General features: G+C 39.8%; 1 long non-coding RNA gene across 1 annotated transcript in view; it reads right to left on the reverse strand.

Annotated features, from left to right (window-relative positions):
- Positions 1-1,101: 1,101 nt before the first annotated feature.
- Positions 1,102-6,421, reverse strand: part of LOC118241793 (uncharacterized) — an 8,580-nt gene continuing 3,260 nt past the window's right edge. Inside the window, exon 3 of the long non-coding RNA XR_004776356.2 lies at positions 1,102-6,421. This exon is cut by the window's right edge and continues 396 nt beyond it. This is a non-coding gene — a long non-coding RNA (uncharacterized LOC118241793).

Here is a 6,421-nt window from a genome sequence, read left to right on the forward strand (position 1 = left end):
GAGAGAGAGAGAGAGAGAGAGAGAGAGAGAGAGAGAGAGATACACTCAAAATTGTAGTAAAGTACACAGTTTTCAGAGAAACAGAATGTTTCAGATAGAGGTCCTTGCTCAGCAAATGAAGGACCTCTGTCTGAAACATTTTATTTTTCTTGCTATATTCATACTTGTAGTGAAGTATGTCTAAAACAGGATGGAGGCCTGTTTGGACGGAGGCCCTTCATAGAGAGAGAGAGAGAGAGAGAGAGAGAGAGAGAGAGAGAGAGAGAGAGAGAGAGAGAGAGAGAGAGAGAGACTGTTTAGTATACAATATTTAATTGATTTACAGACACATGTAAGTTAATGTTGCATAAGTTACCTTTGGCCAATATCATTATAAAAGAAAAGTTTACAACAAAATAATATTGGTAGAGCACCTGGATAGAAGTTGTATTTTTATTAGCTCATGTTCCTTTGATGTTATTTTTGCTCTCCACAGTTTTAGCAGTGCTTGCACATGTATGTAAGTGTTGCTGCCGGATATTGCAGTATTCTATTGATCTCTTAATTAATCTAAGATAAAATTAGGTGAACAGCAGCTCATACCTGAAAAGCTGACAAACCAAGGCTCAAAAAAAAGAGAGGAGGCTTCTGGATAAATATTTTTATGGAAAATTGTCAAAACATGAGGGATTTTATTTTGTGCTGCAGTCTTAATAACCTCGTGTGCTTTCTCTCGGCAGTCATGTTTTAATAATGTTCCTCCCTTCATACATTTCCATGAAATTACCTCTGCCTAATCGCGAGGCTGTCTTTCCTGGTTTGTGCTATGCTGGAGGGATTTGGGAGATGTGTACGTCTAAGCCTAGGAGATGTCATGGGCTTGAGGCATGGGGTTAGGTCAAGGCACAGTATATATTACTCCATGTGTGCTCCTACCTCCCCTGAATCTTTCCTGACTTAGATAACCAATCATTTTCCACACAATGTAATAGAGTAGTGAAAAAGCAATTACAGATGTACGCATAAATAAAGATATACCCTATCTAACATATTGAAATGTCTTCATGTGGTTAATAAGAGGATCAAAAAAAACAAAAAAACACAGGGAACTGAAAGTAATGAGTTTTTTATTTTATTTCACTTCAATACACATGAGGTAGTACAGTTAACACTGACAATATTGGCTAGAAAGTGACCAAAGATCATTCCCTCCATGGAAATCTAAAAACAGAATGCAGCTCACTTCAGACTGAGAGACAGACTTTTCATTACAGTCTCTTTATTGCTCAGACAGAGCTGTCGGTTTGAAGTGCGCAAGACGAGATTAGAGTGGGGAGAATTCACTCAGAGCAGCCCTCACACTGACATTCTGTAATCAGCAACACAAGCAATATTGCCACAAATAATGGCAATAATCCTGTGGCAGATTAAATGTGTGAGCTACCATGTGGCTATCCTTAGATTATCTGATTTAGATTTGCAGATTTATATGAACTCTCATAGCAATGAAAAACTATGTACTGTGTGTGTGTGTGTGTGTGTGTGTGTGTGTGTGTGTGTGTGTGTGTGTGTGTGTGCACGCATATGAAGGAAAGTAGGAGAGAAAGAGAATTGCTTGAGCACACAGGCAACTTTGAATATTCTCTCTAGACCATCAGACAGTTGAAAACAGATTAGCTACAGTGACTTAGGACACAGCGATAACAGTGAAGAGTGACGGTAACCTTGACGAGTCTACTGAGAGTTTAGAAAAAGTCACTCCAACATCACTCCAACACAAGGCATTGTGGGACACACAGAGTGAAGACAGCCATCCAATTAGAGCTGAGAATCTCCTCGGGCAGCTCAGACCCAATCCCCCAATCCACTCCCTCTGGGATCTCTCTTTCCTTCGTCCCAATCCCCCACCCCGCCCGCCCTCCTCCCCTCTATGCTGCAGTGTGGCTCAGCTCCTGTTCCTGGAATTAAATCAGCCCCGTTTTCGGCTTGCTCTCTATGATGGAGGACCACAGAGTGAAGCAGGGTCAAGCAGAGTTGAAATGATAAGGCTGCTGAAAAGAAACTTTCCAAAATCATTTTAAAAGATCTTTGCAGACAGCAGGACCTCTTTGAAATGTTGATTCAGTGACTTCAGTAGACTAAAAGGTTTATATATATATAGTCAGATAGGCGTTTGTATATGTATGCAGGATGTAGAGAACTAATGTCCTTTAGATCTCTTTCTCTCACATGACAAGAGCAAAGTGTCAGCCCTAAAGTAAGCGTATGTTTGTAGGTGCGTGACAGAATGTGTGTATGTACTTTCTTGTCTTAATAATATATATAAACAAGTAAAAAACAGAGCTCACATTTAGTCACAGAAATTATTTGGATTAAATAAATACACTTTAAAAATGCATTGTATATTTATTATTAAATATATTACATGTATATTATTATTATATGCCTGACAGTATATGTTAACAATATTATGAACAGAATTAATTAACATAATTAATAAGCTTGTATATGTAGGTCATTAGTACTTATATAATTTTAGCAGGTGAATGTAATTACCTTCATGTCTGTGAATATACTTCAGATCCAGGTTACATCTAGCTCCCTAGGTAATAGTATCCTCCTGTTGTGTTATATATGACCTTACACAGGTCATGCCAAAGTCCTCCCAAATGTAGCAACCATTGCATTTGTTTTGTGTCAATCACTCTGGAAGCAGAAGACCTTCAGGTAGGCAAAACGTCCACAACACACACACACACAGACACACACACACACACACACGCATAGACGGACTCTCTCTCTCTCTGCATCCCTCCACTCCTCTTCATCGCTCCATCTCTATTTAGGTAACTGTCTCATTTGCCTTGCAGGGTATAAATATGACACTGTGAAATCTCTATTTTTTGAGAGGTGTGAAAAAAGTGTTTGAAAAGAAACATTTCCAATCTCTACAATTTTCATTCTTTCTCCCTCTTCCTCTCAGCCCCCCCAATTTGTACATGACATGTTTGTTTGTACAATAGGCTAGTTCCAGAGCATTATGGCATGTAAGGCATCACACATTGACAAAGAGAAACAGTTTGCTTTCCTACAACTCGATAAGTGGACTGTATCCATTTCTTCTTCTGTAACCAGTATGTAAACAGCAACAAGGCAGGAGGCATCTAAGTGTGCTGTGATCTGTTTCAATTGAGTATTCACCTGTGACAAGTGTATTTAATCACAACACGCAAACAACTAATGAGAAATACACAACATGACAGCTTCTCGTTGTTCTCTCTCTCCCGCTCTCTTTCTCTCTCTCTCCAATTTTTAATTACTGCCTCAGTTGTGCATGAGGCATACTTGGCCCTCGTTGCGTTGTTGCAGTAGCGCATTGGCTGGCATAGAAAAGTCCTCGCTCAAAACTCCAAAAATGATTTTGGCTAGTGAATCCACCACATCTAGCCATGAGCCCATACAAGGCCCGGCGTTAGCTTTAACTGTGTCTCAGCGCAGTGTGGTTTAAACCAGACCCTGAACATCCATCTCTTTCAGTGCTTTGTTCTATGACTCCAGCTTTCCAGCCTTCTGCCTGCTACTGGAGCTTTACATTTAGAGGCCCAAGCCTGGTGGGCTGTGGAAGAGCATTGCCTAGACCACAGCAGCAAGAACAGCCATGCTCTCTGTGTGTGTGTGTGTGTGTGTGTATGTGTGAGATGTCTCTAAACTGCTAACCTTCCATCACCATGTTTACATTGTAGAAATGTGGGCCAAGTGGCACTAAGCCCTGAGTTCATGAGGGAACCACTGAGGCTTCCCATGAGAACACAGCACGGCCCATGAAAACACAACACGGCCCACGAGAACACAGCAATGCTAATGAGAACACAGCACTTCCCATGAGAATACAACACTACCCATGAGAACACAGCACTGCCCATGAGAACACAGCAATGCCCACGAGAACACAGCAATGCTAATGAGAACACAGCACTTCCCATGAGAATACAACACTACCCATGAGAACACAGCACGGCCCATGAAAACACAACACTGCCCACGAGAACACAGCAATGCTAATGAGAACACAGCACTTCCCATGAGAATACAACACTACCCATGAGAACACAGCACTGCCCATGAGAACACAGCAATGCCCACGAGAACACAGCAATGCCCACCAAAACAAGCACGGCCCATAAGAACACAGCACTGCCCATGACAGAACCACATCACTGGCCATGTACAAAAGTGTTTGAACTGAATTAGAATTACACATGCCATATACCATACTTAACCAATAAATGTGGTATAGAAGTAACATCTATAGTTCATTATAAAATTATAATAGTCTATTAACAATAATGGTATTTCATATTGACTTCTTAAACTCTAGACTTATTATTTAAGTATGAACCATAAGGCTAATAATTCAGTCACTGCTGTGAAAGGTATATAGGTTTAAGAGTGAGCAACATCAGTTAGGACCCACCAGCAGCTCCTTGGAGTTCATATAAGATCTGTCTCCCTAAGTTAAAAGAACGTGAAAGGAGGCATAAATTGAATATGAAAGAGCCATTATCGTATGAAGAATCACATGCTTTAGAATAAGCACGATGCATAAACTCATGCTCATATATGACACTCAGTCCCTTTGCATGTAGGTCTGTACAGCAGTGATGATGTTATACTCATGGGTGAAGCTCAGAGTTCACTTCCTCTCCTCTCCTCTCTTTATCTTCCTGACTAATAACACTCCCAGCATGGACGTGGAGTAACTGCTGAAGGGCAAGAGGAGAACACTGACCAGGAGTTTATTGACTCTCCACAGTTCTACACAGTTCATTAGGCATGCAGCAACAGGTTGGAGGCTGGGTGTGCCATACGCATCCCAAATGAAACACATGATTGACTGCAATATCATCTCTTGCTTGTCTACATTAAATATACATCTGCAATGAATTAAAATAAATTTAATGAAATAATTGAAATGGAGGTACTGATGTTACTTTATAAGGCTTCTGAAAAAAAATGAAGTTGATTTTCATTTCTCTCATGATAAGGTTTTATCGGAGCATATTCAGATGTCTACAAAAGCAAAAACCCCTGGGAACCAAAGAGCACAGCTACCGGAAGACAATAACAACTCAGTGCTGTCCAGTGACATTTTAAACACATGAATATATCCTTAGTTGGAAAATAGACTGAAATGAAGAAGTCATGCAGACAGACTTGAAGGCCATCCCACATATTTACCAACTGCCACCCCCTAATTAAGACTATAATAAACTAGTCAAATGCAGAACTACTGCTAACTAATAAATATGAGATATAGTCAAAGCATTTACAGGAATTTTATAAATATACAAAATATAAATATATACTGATAGACAGAATGTTTTAACAATTTACCCATTAACAATTACTACTATTTTCAATAAATCTCATCTAAATTTAATTGACCTCTGGCTGCATGTGATTGCTGATATATTTTCAGGGTAGGGAGAGAGTGAGGTCTCTGCAGAGTGTACATGTTCTGCTATGATTTCCCAGTTCAAATGCCACTGACCTACATTCTGAGCAGGGCTGGCTGCTGTCAGATAGACAGCAATTTTCAGGAGCACTTTAACATACACCCTTGAATATGTGCTCCAAAAACATGTATACAGTTGGGATATGGATTGGATTTCCATGAATTTCATACAAGATGCATAGGAGATTTGAAAATGTTTGCACCACAGGAATGGTGCAGTCAGCGATGGACTGTGGATGAGATTTGGTCAGGGAATCATTGCTGTGTTTGAATAAGCCCAAATGAGATATTTAAGTATTTCAGACCGAGTCCATGCACTACAGACAACCTCTAATAAATCTTTAAAACCCTGTGCCATCTGTTTTTTTGAACACTGTGTTCCTAGATTTACAACTAATCCCCAACACAAGGTTCTTTTTGGAAAAGCAGTTGGATAAGCTATTTAATACTTGTTTGCCTGTAAACTCTCAATTACACTCTATGGATGCAACCTCAAGTGCTGTTGTTATAATGGCCAAAGTCTACATGTAATGTAGAAGAATGGTGGAGTCTACATTTCCTACTGCTTTTGAAGCCATCCAAGACTTATTGAAAACAGTAGATCTTACAACAAATGAAGTTTTTGAAACGCTACCAAAATTTCAAGTGTGCTGCTGTTTTAAGCACAGTGATACACAATAACTGCTGTAGAAGGTTGGAAAACTGGCATATGAAAGCCCTGTTTGCGTTGAGTGAACATATGGAGAAGAGAGGGGTTTGTCAGTCTGGACAGTGTGACCCACTTTTAGCACTTGATAGCTTTCAGGCCAGTGTCAAAGAAATTCACTGTTATTTTTCCCTGAAACCCAAGGTCTTGATGCCTTTATTCTATAGAAGTACATATCAAAGTTGAGGCCGTGCTGAAAAAAAAAAAAAAGATCTAGCTCA

This window comes from Electrophorus electricus, chromosome 2 (genome assembly GCF_041902795.1).
Source record: "Electrophorus electricus isolate QZ-2024a chromosome 2, ASM4190279v1, whole genome shotgun sequence".
Classification (NCBI taxonomy): domain Eukaryota; kingdom Metazoa; phylum Chordata; class Actinopteri; order Gymnotiformes; family Gymnotidae; genus Electrophorus; species Electrophorus electricus.